Genomic DNA, 13,580 nt, shown 5'->3' on the forward strand with positions numbered 1-13,580 from the left:
ATTTGAGCAGAAGACATGGATTACTGTTTATTTGCTGCCTCACATTTGAGTCATGAGCAAAGGGCACCTGCTGTATAAATGCAAAAACAACAGCACTTTGGCTGACCTTTCTACCGGTCCAGCTGTTCAGACTTTGCCCAACAAGCCTGATTCTATCAAAATGAGATCATGCTGCTCCTTGCACAATGGTATATCTAAACTTGTATGAACTGTCATACAGAGTAGAAACAAAGTACACTAGAAATTGCTAGTAAAATTCACAAATACAAAGAAACAGCACTGTTTTTTTTTGTTTGTTTTTTTTTCTTTTCACCATTGGACTGTGTCCAGAAAAAAAATTAAAAAATAAAATGTAAACAGTCTGTTGCAAAATTGTATTGCCATGGTGAAGTGAATGCTAATTCTAATCAAGCACAGTATTTTATTGCATCAGTACCACATTTCAAAAACTCTGAGTCATTTTAAGCTAACAGTGGAGATCTCTAACCTACACCTTTTGTCAACAGCTGATGTTTAACCCGAGAGAATTAAGGCAGGCCACTGTCATATGGTGCGCTGATATGGACCAATAACTGAGGTTAAATGCCCCAGTTCTGATCAGTGACCTGAAGCAACCAATCAAGCATGACCTCCACAGACTCTCAAGAAAGATCAGAGCACTTTTTTTGGAATGTAATAGTTATTCAAATAACATTATAATTACATTCATTTTAATTAATTTGATATAGATTTTAAATTATTACATATATTAGTAGTATTACATCTATATAATGTATGTCTAAAGGATTTATCTGGTTACAGAGTACTCAAAGTACTTATAGAGATTCACCCTTGACGCAACAGCGGTTTAATGTTTGCTCAGAGATTTCTATCACTTGGTAATCTTTTGTATGTGGTTTGACTACTGCCTGTAAAGTAAAGGAAGCTGACTGCCATACAAAAGACAGATAACAACATAGTGTCTGTAATCAAAGTGCTATTTGGAATCAGCAGCCAATAATTTATGTAAAAAATATATATATATATATTATGTCACTGACATTTTAAAGAACATTGATTGATCTGACTGCCAAAGCACTGGAGATGTGACGCATTGTGTCAGTTCTAATGTAAATATTACATTGCTGCCCCTTTGTTTTTTATTATCTGATGACCACTATTTCACTTGATCTTTTTAAAAGTCTGGTTTTCGTGATGGCTCTTTTTAAAAGACTTCCTTCCTCTTGCATGTCTAATACAAAAAGAGAGAGAAAGGAAGACGTGCTACACTGTCAGCAACAAAAAATAGCTTTCTACTGATTTGAGATGTGTGTGTTCCGGTTATATCTATGGTCATATAAGTTTATACTTGGTTGTATAAATAAATGTGAAACTTCAGAACTTGGTCAGGAGCTTCTTATCATGCTAAGATGTCAAGTCCCTCAACCCCAATGTGCCGTGTTTCTTTTAAACATCCAGTGTTTAGTGGTTGTTTGAAGCTGTGTCAAATCAAAGCTGGCTTGCTTCTTCAATCAAACAATTCTCCAAGGATCCTAAATGCAGTTCTTTTATGTCTAGTCACAGCACTGATTCCATATGCTCTGTGGCTCTTTCAACAGATAAGCAGCACTTCAGACACGATTGGGTCAAAATAGACCTATATAAATGGTTTGTAAACAATCATTTTAATATTATATAAATCATGTAATAAATACATTGAGTATTTGCTTTTGTTTAATCACTTAATCACCCTCAAGCTAACAGTAAAAGGGCGTCTCTCAAGTATTTCTTGTCAGATCAGGGCCCTCGTTTATCAACAATGCGTAGAAAAGGTTCTATATTTTGTCCTACAAATGAAATTTAGAATGTGTGTAAGTGCAAAAAATCCATATTTATCAAACTTGTGTATGCGGTTCTTACGCACACCAGTAAGTAATCATTGTTGACAAATCCCACATGTTCTTAAGCACTAGTGATGTCCGGTTCGCGAACGAATCATCCTTTTGAACCGGATCTTTTTAGTGAACCAGTCGAACCAGTTCACCAAATCGGACTGAATCGTTCAAAACAGTTCAGCATCTCGAGTCAGCACTGATCCAGTGTTAATTTTGGCAGGCGTTTTTGATTTAGTCTTAGTCTTAGTCTTGAGACGAAAATGCTTAATAGTCTTAGTCACATTTTAGTCATTTGAGTCTTTCATAGTTTTAGTCTAGTTTTAGTTGACGAAAAGTCATTGCATTTTAGTCAACTTTTAGTCACTACTTTTAGTCAAATAGTTTTAGCCAAACTGTAGTTACCAGAATTTATTTTGGTAGCGATTTTATATGTAGTTTTCAAATTAAAATAATCATTAATTCTTCTCTCTTAGACCAAATCAATTAAGCTTATGAGAAATTTGAATCAAGGACTGAATTTGGAAAATCTTGAATAAATTATGACAATTTTCATTTTTGGGTGAACTTTCTCTTTAAGTGAAAAAGGAGCAACTTATAAAAAATAGTATATATATATATATATATATATATATATATATATATATATATATATATATATATATATATATATATATATATATAATATATATAATATTTAAAGAAGAACAATAAGACAAATACAATAGAGATACAAATTAAACTCATTTTTCAGATATTGTAGGTTTTACTTAACATGTATACATTTATTTAACATCTTTTGTTGGTTAACATTAATGACAGATAGGTATTTAATTTGGAATGGTGTCCTTTTAAGACGGAAGGCATGCATGAAATACTGACACACGTTCAGTTTTCACCCACCTGTTCACGTTCACTTAATCCATAACCTACTGCATTTACGTGAGATACTCTACACGATAAACATTCAGACTGCTGTGTGTGTATTTGAGCGTTGAGAACTGATTGCGCGCTGTATATGAGAACTGAGGAAGTGGAGCGTGCGCGCGCGACAGAGAGAACACTTCTATCAGCTTGATTTCGCCTATCCCGCCTTCACTAACTTTAAGGTAATCGACAACGAATTGTGACTCCCGGGAAAAACGGGACGTCTGGTTACCTTATACATACCCCTTCGGGTGCTGAGGCCATTGTTTCAGATCGCTAGTTCGCGTTTTTGTAGTCTATCCATCCACTGCGGCTGCTATACTGACTAGATATTCAAACGGCCCTTATCCGATCGCAATCCAATGACAGGGACGCACATTTTGAAAGACAAAAGCCTATAGGATGCATTTTGAATGTCTGGTAGTCCTCAAATAACATTATAGTCCAGTCTCGTCTAGTTAACGAAAACGCGGCATAAATTTCGTCATAATTTCGTCATCAGATATTAATTTTAGCTTGTCAACGTATCGTCTTCGTCACAGAAAAAATGTTCATTAACGAATATTTTTCGTCGTCTTCGTTAACGAAATTAACACTGCACTGATCCACAATTTTCTAAAGTTTCTCACTTTCGGACATGCCTGACAAGTCCCTACGACTCGAAATGAACCAATATCCCGGGGTATACAGGTGCATCTCAATAAATTAGAATGTAATGGAAAAGTTCATTTATTTCAGTAATTCAACTCAAATTGTGAACTCGTGTATTAAATAAATTCAACGCACACAGACTGAAGTAGGCTAGTTTAAGTCTTTGGTTCTTTTAATTGTGATGATTTTGGCTCACATTTAACAAATCACCAGTAGGCTACTACACTGAGCCGAGAACCGGTATATATAAAGTCAGTAATCATAACTTCAGTCAGTTAAAACATCATAATCATGATCTGAAAAGTTTACAATTAAGTTTTGCAACTAAGCACCCAAACACGAGCATTTAAGTCTTAAAGATATAAAATTAATAAATTAGATGTCATTATTAGAAACCATTATACATTTACTAGGCTACATAATAATCCATTGCGTTTTATTTGTTATTAAATAAACTTACATTTCGCCAGATTGACCCTCATTCAAGTCCTCGTTTTAATCGCGCTCACATCAGTAGCTCAGAATGAGTTATCCAAAAAAACTAGTTCGGTTCAGACGTGCTGTGTCAGTCATAGCAGGCATGCGCAGTATCATCAGCTCTTCGGTTCTCAAATCGGACGTGTACAAAAGGAACAGTTCTTGGGTGATCCGAAAACTGATGCAACCAATTCTTGACTCAAGAGAAGGAGAACACTGCAGACACGTTCAGTATATCATCAGCTGCTCTGCTCGTGCTCATCAGTTCTTTTTTACTACAAACTCAGTTTGTGAATGTGTCATCATTAACTATAATTACAGTACAGGTATTTCATAAATCATCCCTTATTCCTATTAAACAGAGTCTTAATTATGGTCCGGTATCCCCGACAAACCTCTTTGGCCTATAACCTAACATAATTTTCAATTGAACAAAGTACACAGATTAGATACATTTATCTTTAAAACAAATAATAAATAAATAAATAAATAAATAAATAAATAAATATATTTAGGCTATTTTATCACACTTTCTGATAAAATACTTGATAACATGCATTTCGTCCTCTTGAAAAATTACACGCATGTGCAGTATCATCAGCTCATCTGTTCTCAAATCAGACGTGTCCGAAAGAAACGGTTCTCGGCTGAGAGTATCGGTGATCCGAAAACCGATGCAACCGGTTCTTGACTCGAGAACGAGAACCGCTCCAGCAGTGGACGTGTACGTTCATTATCAGCTCGTTCATTATTCGACTCAGAGGGAGTGTCAGCCACGTTAAAAAAATAAAAATAAAGAAAAATAAAGTGAATAATTTAAGTAATTTGGTTATTACTATTTGTCTTAAGTAATGATTACAAATTACTTTATTTTAATGTGTTCGAATGCATATTCATCCGCCGGGATGATAGAATTGAGGACGTAAACGTGAGGACGTAAAAGAACCGGTGAACCGGTTTGATTGCTTATTTAGTAAATGCATCTTGATTTTTGAATTTTTAGATACTTTGATTTTAAACAAGACAAAATACTAAGTAAGATAGCCTAAGCCTTTTTTGCAGTGTGTCTTTTATTGCTTTTTACACCAATTATGCAAATATCTAGCTTGAACTATGAATTTATAAATTGAGTATTTGCAATTTAAGGACACAGTAAACACACATCGGCACTTTCTTTTTGTAGTATCGCCATTCTACCACTAGATTCTAGATTCTCTGCGTAAGCATGCTCAGAGTTGTGTTTATATTTACACACATTCCTACGTATAAGTACAAGTTGGTAGATCCCACACTTTGCGTGAAACTGTTCTTACGCACTCATTACGCACACATCTGTGCGTACGCACTGTTGATAAATGAGGGCCCAGATGTCTTTATTTTATGAGAGTGAGTGACAGATAGAAGTAGTTATATGAGACTTGGGATTTTAAAGTTGTTTTTTTTTTTTTTAAGTTTAAAAAGCTTTGATGTTTGTGATGGATACATTTGTATTTCGTTTATGTATTTCATCATTCAAATTACAACTTCATATGGGACAGTAAAGTTCATATTCCAACTCATGAATTTAAAGGAAGCCTTTTTTTTTTTTTTACAATCTCCAAGAAACTCTCTAAAGTTAATTTGTTAGATTTGTAAAGCAGTCTTTATTTGAGCAGTTTGCACCCTTACAGCCACTACTGAAATAATGTAAATTGAAACAATTATATTTTAAGAACTGATTTGTCATCGATGTGTCACAGAAAGATGAATTTAATAACTAGTTTAACAGATCCTGCATCACACCATTGAAAACTGGAAATCAATTGCCTTACAACAACAAAAAAATAAGGCAAAATCAAAGTTGGCTCTTAGCCATTTGAAAGTAGAAAAAGTAGACTTTATCAGCCTCTTGCCAAAACAACATCAGCTGCTGTTTTTTAACAAGTCAAGACAAGTCTCCTGAGAGTCAGACAAGACGAAGAAACACCACCCTTGCACATCTTATCAAGAAAGTTTGTAGACAAACACAGCAGTCTTTTCTTAAATAGGGAAGTAAACAGAAGGCCAGACCACCTTCTCACGTCATAAACCAAGGGGTGGCAATGGATCGAAAGGAGCCCTTGTGGTCTACCAAAGGGAAGGACATAGCATAATCCAAGAAGGAAGTAGCCAAAATCACTGTTATACATTTGATTCTGAGAATACATCTTCTTAATACTGATTGGCAGTTACTGTATGTCAACTTAGATCTCAGACTGGCTACTTAATTTACTTCACAAACAATACATCTTTGAAACAGGGGAGGCAGAACCTGTTTGACAACTATAAAACCCACTAGTTGAACAGCAGCAGAGCAAAAATGAGAGAAACATCAATGCGTGATTCACCATGTTGGAGGAGTTTAAAAAGAAATCACCTTGGAATCTGCCCAAGCTGTATTCGGGGGGGAGGGGGTGTCCTTCCAGTTGAAAATGGCTGTTAGCGTAGAACAATTGGAGGAGGCCGTTCCCATTTAGACACTGTTTAAACACGGAAACTCCTTGTTTTTCTCTAGCCTGGCTTGCTTTGACCTTGCTGTGCTGTCTGGTTCTCTTACAGGATGTTCACGGCGGGGGAAATGGGTCTTTATGTGATGTGTTCACTCACTCCAGCACCCGGTCATTTTTAGAATTAGATGTAGGGCTGTCCTAAACACTTCTTATTGTCTCGTGTCACATATAGTCAGCCCAAGGTCTTCAGCATCCCTATTATGTTTTGAATAGTCTTTATGTCTTTCATAGCCTGTCAGGTATACAGAACAAAGAAATACAAGGACAAGAAATTCTATGTTAAAAGCTGTTTTGCCCTCCTTTTCCTTGTTACTTTTTTTTTTTTTTTTTTGAGCCAGACACTGTATATGCAATGTTAAAAGAGTTGTTCCACCATATAGTTAACGATTTGTGTGATGTACAGAGCTGGAAGATACACTACATTTACATTTAATCATTTAGCAGATGCTTTTATCCAAAGCGGCTTACAAATGAGGAGAGCAATAGAATCAATCAGACCAACGAGAGAGCAACAGTAAAGTGCTTTGACAAGCCTCAGTTAATCTAGCACAGTACATATACATAGCACAGTATAGAATAGAATAGAATAGCACAGTATAGAATAGAATAGAATAGAATAGAATAGAATAGAATAGAATAGAATAAAGTGCTAGTATTAATTGGTCAAGTGATTGGGATAAAGTTATATTTTTATATATATATAGATATATATATATATATATATATATATATATATATATATATATATATATATATATATATATATATATATATATATATATATATATATATATATATATATATATATATATATATATAATATATATATATAAAAGTATATATATATATATAAACAGTGCTCCTGTAGCAAAAGGGTAGAGCATTGTGTTACCAAGCGCAAGGCTGGGGGTTTGATTCCCCGGGAACACATGATAGGTAAAAATTGATAGCCTGAATGCACTGTAAGTCGCTTTGGATAAAAGCGTCTGCTAAATGCATAAATTTAATTTATATATATATTATAATATATTATATTATATATATATTATATATTATATATATATGGCTAAAGACTCAGCTGTTTGAATTGAGATAGGCAGGTCATTCCACCACATTCTTAAAACTAAAGGTGCTTAAAAGGTTCTTCACAGCGATGACATAGAAGAACCAATTTTGGTTCCACAAAGAACCATTCAGTCAAAGGTTCTTTAAAGAACTATCTCTTCCTTACCTTTTTATAATCTGAAGAACTTTCTTTCGCCACAAAAAAACCTTTTGTGAAACAAATAGGTTCTTCAGATGTTAAAGGTTCTTAATGGAACAATTTAGACACAAAGGTTCTTCTATGGCATCATTAGGCACCTTTATTTTTAAGGGCAGCTGGGAAAAGTCCAGGAAAAGGTCCGTTTTGTGCCTCTTTGCATGGCACCACAAGGCAAGCTTCTTGAGGGCACGTAAGTTTGAACTAGTGAGTTTGGGTATATTGGTGCAGCGCACCTTTTGCCCCCATTTTCACCTGATTTACAGTTTCGATAAGCTGACACTAGTTGCAGAAAATCAGAGCCAGTCTGCAGATTTAAGTTGACAGATTACATAGAAGGTCATGTCGTCTATGATAGTCACATAGTTTTTTTAACGTCCAAATGTGATTCCATCCAGTCATTGTTTGATATTTTCAGATGATTTCAGTACATGTTGTTTTTATTAGTCACGTGTCTCCTAGCAACAGTGCACACATTTCTGTGTGAGTTTGTTGTGATCGGAAGGACTTTAAAGTCTGGTAGTGAATGATTCTCAGCCATTTAATGTATGATGGCCAGTTTTCCTCTCTGACTATTTACAAAGTCGGCGATGCCTAACGTTTAACGCCTAAAAGTGGTGTAGTGTATTCCAGCCTTAACTTGTTTTTTGTTGAAAATGATCGAATCTAATACCATTTGATGTCAGTGATTTCCAACTTCATTGTCTGCATAAAATAGGAAATCAACAAGATGAAAGCGGAGGTAACCTTGAAATGGTTCCATGGATGTTAAAGGTTCTTCATGGAACTATTGATGCCAATAAGGAACCTTTATTTTTTGGTCGATTCATGTATAGCTAGTAAAATTCCAGAAGATTTGGAATGTAGTGAATTATTCATATGGACTACTTTTACAATGCTTTTTCAATCTATTTGGGCCACTAATCTATCTGCTTTTGTTGTAAGGAAAAGAAAAGCCTGGACATTCTGCCTCACATCACCTTTTGTGTCCCATGAAGGAAAGACAGAATTTTCTAAAGTTAACCAGTTGGCCAATTAGTTAAGTTAACCAAAACCTGTTGTGCTTTCAGATTTTAACCCACACAAAGCAATGGCCTCAGAAAGTCAGAACAGTTATTCTAAGATGTGCGCACAGCGAAGACCTGAGGGAGAAATGAGATTCCCTTCTGAATGTGCAGTGTCGGATAGCTGTACCAGATCTGCGGTGTTCCAGTTTTCTTCCACACCCACCAGCCCAGTCACCTCAGGAATGCAGAAAGAGCATTCTTACTCACTGTGCAGTTTACACAACAACAAAAAATGTCTAAAACATATCCTCTCAAAGGGAATACCTTGTTTACACACACTTTGAATAGATTAAGCATGCATACAAAATGGTTCCACTGAGCACATGAAGCTGCATACTGGCATCACAATATCTTGAATCTTCATTTGTGGTGATCAATTAATGACATCGGCGCATAACAAAACTCCTATCCTTATGACAGATTCAGTACATAAAGCGACAAAAAAATCAAGTGCTGCTTACATGCACTGGTCTCACATCACAGTGTAAGATGGCTCAATTGCTTTTTTTTGTAAACTGCAAAACAAGCTGCTATTTATGTGCACAGATAGCCATTTGTCATGCAACACGACAGGAAAAAGGAAGGCAGCTGTTAGAGGTATCTCAAACTTTAAGGAAAAGTCATAAGGCTAAAAATAAAATTCAAAGCACCTCAAGACAGAATGAATATTATGTACAACAAGTAACCAAATTGGTGCTCAGAAGTAAGAAGTTTACCTGCTGAGGCAGGATCGGCGCACCATCTTCTCCACACCTTTTTTTCTCTCTTTTCTTCTTCTTTAAGTTACATTTGTAAGATCCGTCTCCTGTTGGTCTTCTTTTTTCTTTAAATCTCTTTTCCGTCCTCAGTCCGCCTAATGTCTTAGACAGGCTTCAGCCTTTTGCCACCACCGCTCTGTCATTCCACCTACAGCTCAAAGTTCCAGCTCTGACAGTTGTTGCTCAGGGCTAGTGTGTGTATGTGGGCGGGAGTGTGTACACGCTAAAGCTTTGTGCCAGTTTCAGCTTGCCTGCCTCCTCTGTCTGCATTCATTTCCTGTTCCAGCACACACATCACAGCTTCTAAAGTGTGAGAGAGTTGGCAACAGGAAGAGAGAGAGAACGAGAGATGAGGGTATGGTTCAACTGAATCATTAGGAACAAAAATTATTAACCAATTGCTATCCCACAAAAGCAATAAAGCATTACTCTGTTAACTCTGACATAATGATGTTCTTTATCAAATAGGTGCATCTGTCTCACAAATCAGGTCACCAGAAAGTTGGTGGGTAAAATCAATTAACAAAACCAGCAGACAGGAACACATGACTGAGACTACAACTGACAGGAACTTACAAATTATTTTCTCACCTGCAAAAAGAAAGTTCTGCTTTCATCCCTGTTCACTCACGTGAGTACACTTTTCTTGACATCTTTCTGGTCCTAGTGAGAGATTCCCTTTAATCTCATGCGCCACTGAATGAAAAACATCAACTGTTGCAAGAGCTCTCCATGCAGTTTCTATGAATAACACCCAGTGGTTGATTCACGCCCATTTGGGCTCTGGTGGCTTCTTCCCTCCCTTCCAGTTTGCACAACCTCTGATCACTTTTAGGCTGCACAAAACCTAACTACCACTAAGAAATCTCGTACTGAGCACTGAGGGTTAAACAGGAACCAAGAGGTTAGTAATCACCCTCAGATTTGTGACAACATGCCCCACCTCAGAAAAAAGCAAGCATGTTTTCTGGGTGGGGCAAGAAAAGATTTACTAATGCCTTTGGACTCTGTACTTTCAGTGATGTTCCATTTGGGCATGTTCTTGGAATGCTGTCCTGGAATAAAAGGTTAATATAATTTTTTTTTTTTTTTTATAGGATAAAGAGATGAATCAGCTGCAGTTAGGTCATAAAATAATGTTCTAGTTACTTGTTATTGTTTAGTGAGCACATAACGGACAGTTTAATGTCACATGGTGCATTTAGGTTGTAAACATGGAGTGTGTTGAATGCTACGTCAATGGCTATGCTTGCTATAGTTTCCTCTGATTAGTACGTAATACTTAAGGTGCTGTTTGCCCAACATTTCTAAATTTTCTAACCTAAATGAGCAATGATTTGCAGACAGAGAGCGTTTCCGACTGGGGCTCTCTTCTGAAAGATTTTTTTACTTAAGGCTGTCACTTTGTCGCTAAGACAGGTTTGATTTAGTAACATATAACCATATTTTATAAAAACCATTTATAAAACAGTTAGAAACCTTAGTTTTATTGGAAAGTGCTCAGTGATATATTTGACACTGTACCTGTTAAGGCCTACAAACATTCACATGTCTGTCTTTCTTTCTCCCCGCAGTCCTCCCTCTTCCTCATCCTCTGGAAGAAAACCCCCACTTTCCTGTTCAGTAAGCCAGCCACATAAAGTTTCCTCTTCTCAAACTATCTCATTTCCTGGGGAGGATTCGCATGGCCTTGCCCCAAAAACACTGTGGAGTAGAGGACAGGTAGTGTGGTTGCGAGTATGTCAATGTAAAGTATGAGTTTTGGACTATGCATATGTTATGACAGAGACATACAGGCACATCACAAAGGTACTGTAGGTGGTGTGCAACTCTGCTGAACTCTTGAACAAGTATGAACATGTCTAAGTAATTGTATCTGTGAATACAATTTTTTGTTCACTTGAGGTAGAATGGCAGATTGAATGAAGACTGGTTTTGTATCTAGCAAAACAACATTTTTCAGCCTGAAGTAGGCTATCTTTTGCCCATCAGTCTATTGCACAAACTAGACCAATCAAACGGTGCACGAGATAAACTTTTATGCTATACTCGTTTCTTATTTGTCAATTTATATCAAGTTATACAGAGTTACAGGACCGTTAACAATACAAAAGATAAATAGCCTAGGTGTAGATAGGTGTTATGTAACTACCTAAATAAAACACGGTGAGCATAAACCATGTAAATATAAAATGTAAAGCCATGAATCTGCCTTCAGTCAGAAGAAGGGTTACAGAAGGCTTTCAACGTTATTGTTTAATCGTCAAGACAGCGACTTAACGCTGCCCCCTACCGACTGAGCTTTGCAATAACGCGGGGGTAATAAAAGGTAATGATTTTAGATATGACACATTAATGCTGAAGTAGTTCTGTCGGAGTTCTACTCAGAATCAGGACGTAATTAAAACAAGCTGTATATGTTTTCTGTTTTCAGAGTGTATTGTGTATTGTTATTGGTTGTCGTATCTAGGTCTGTGTTAAATAAAAATAGTAGACATTCCACGGATTACCTTTGGTTTTATCACAGTATTGGTATTTAAAGTATCATAAAATTAATTATCTTCTTTTAGCTTTTGTAAAGATTCTCGGCGTTACATTAAATATTAGAAATTTTGCCATATTTAACACCATTTAATAGCTTATCATATGAAGGCCAACATTTCTTGATAAATTATTTATTATTATGTATTCTGAATATGACTGGAAAGAGAAACAATGTTTTAGCCCTTCAAGAGAAATGGTAGGCTTTTTTTTTTTTTTTTATTGGGATTTTCGGAATGAATTTCCAGACAGGACAACGAAAGATACAGGTAATTTACTAATTTACCTTTGAACTGAAAAACAGTTTACTTTTTCCTTTTTCACTGGCATTTTATTTATTTATTTTAATGTAGACTATTTCTTCTTGCATTTAGCCTAAGTGTAGCTTTATTTATTTATTTATACATTCATTCATTTATTTATGAATGTATGTAGGCTACTCGTCCATAAGGCACAACGTGATTTGCACAAGCAGAATTTTCTGGTTTCTGGTTAAAAATGATTTGATTCTTTAGAGATTTTTTTATTATTATTATTTTTTTAATCAATGGCGTCATACGCGTCTCATGTGGAAATGCTAAAGGAATTCTGCAGGAGAGCAAACTGGTGATTGTGGAAACTGAACGTGAAACGCTCTGTTTGTAAACAGTGCCCTGTAACAACGAGGAATTACCGCCCGCTCCAGTTGTGTCATCACCTTTCACAAACGGTTTGATGATATCACCCTAAACAAGAACACACACAGCTGTTTTTAAAACGTGTTTTAAAACTCCTTTTTGCGTATAGGCTGGCTATATACCGCAAACAGAAAGACAGAACAAAAGATAGGCTACAGATAACGTCTTGATAACGTAAACAGGCTATAAAAATTAATAATTATATTAATTTGTCTCGTATTGACATCATACTTCTTATGATGTCATTGGGTCTACATGGTGGTAGCTAGTGGATGAAAGTCCCAGCTTGACTTTCTCTCACTGTGTTCTCAAGATGAGTAAACTGCGCTAGCGCCATCCTATCCATCTCTTTGCGTTCTCAAGGTGAGAAAAAGAAAGCCCAATAGGACAAACGGAAGCACGTGATCCTTTCATTTTCTACTTCCAATTGTAATACTGCCGGGCTTCCCGCGCTGTCACCTGCTTATGGGAATGCAAATTCAGTAGGGTGATTTCTTTCTTTCTTTTCTTTTCTTTTTTCTTTTTTTTTTTTTTTACATTAGGCTATATAACCAGAGCCCTTGCCATAAGACAGTATCCACAGCCTAGTAGTCATATCGTTTGAATATAGCTCTGCATTTTACAGCTGCTGCCAATACAAACCACGATGAGAACTTTTTTGTATTTTTTGTGGATTGTCATGTCTCCGTCCCTATTTGCAGAATCCTCTACTCAGGAGGCGAGCAAAGAAGTTAATCAAACAATTCATCTTCTGCGTGAACTGGTGAGACCTATCTATCTATTATATGTGTGTCTGTCTGTCTGTTATTTGAAAAATGTGTA

General features: G+C 36.1%; 1 protein-coding gene across 8 annotated transcripts in view; it reads right to left on the minus strand.

Annotated features, from left to right (window-relative positions):
- Window positions 1-9,703, minus strand: part of LOC109105486 (rho GTPase-activating protein 27-like) — a 28,326-nt gene extending 18,623 nt beyond the window's left edge. For 2 of the 8 annotated variants that reach the window (XM_042720775.1, XM_042720772.1), the window contains exon 1: window positions 9,499-9,703. The gene's annotated coding sequence lies outside the window, so the exon portion shown is untranslated. Of the gene's footprint in view, window positions 1-3,909; window positions 4,279-6,321; window positions 7,016-8,848; window positions 8,958-9,498 lie in introns of those variants that run through there. The other 6 variants (XM_042720768.1, XM_042720769.1, XM_042720771.1 and 3 more) reach the window with 6 other exon arrangements.
- Between the last annotated feature and the right edge of the window lie 3,877 nt (window positions 9,704-13,580).

This window comes from Cyprinus carpio, chromosome B3, assembly GCF_018340385.1.
Source record: "Cyprinus carpio isolate SPL01 chromosome B3, ASM1834038v1, whole genome shotgun sequence".
NCBI classification, from domain to species: Eukaryota; Metazoa; Chordata; class Actinopteri; order Cypriniformes; family Cyprinidae; genus Cyprinus; species Cyprinus carpio.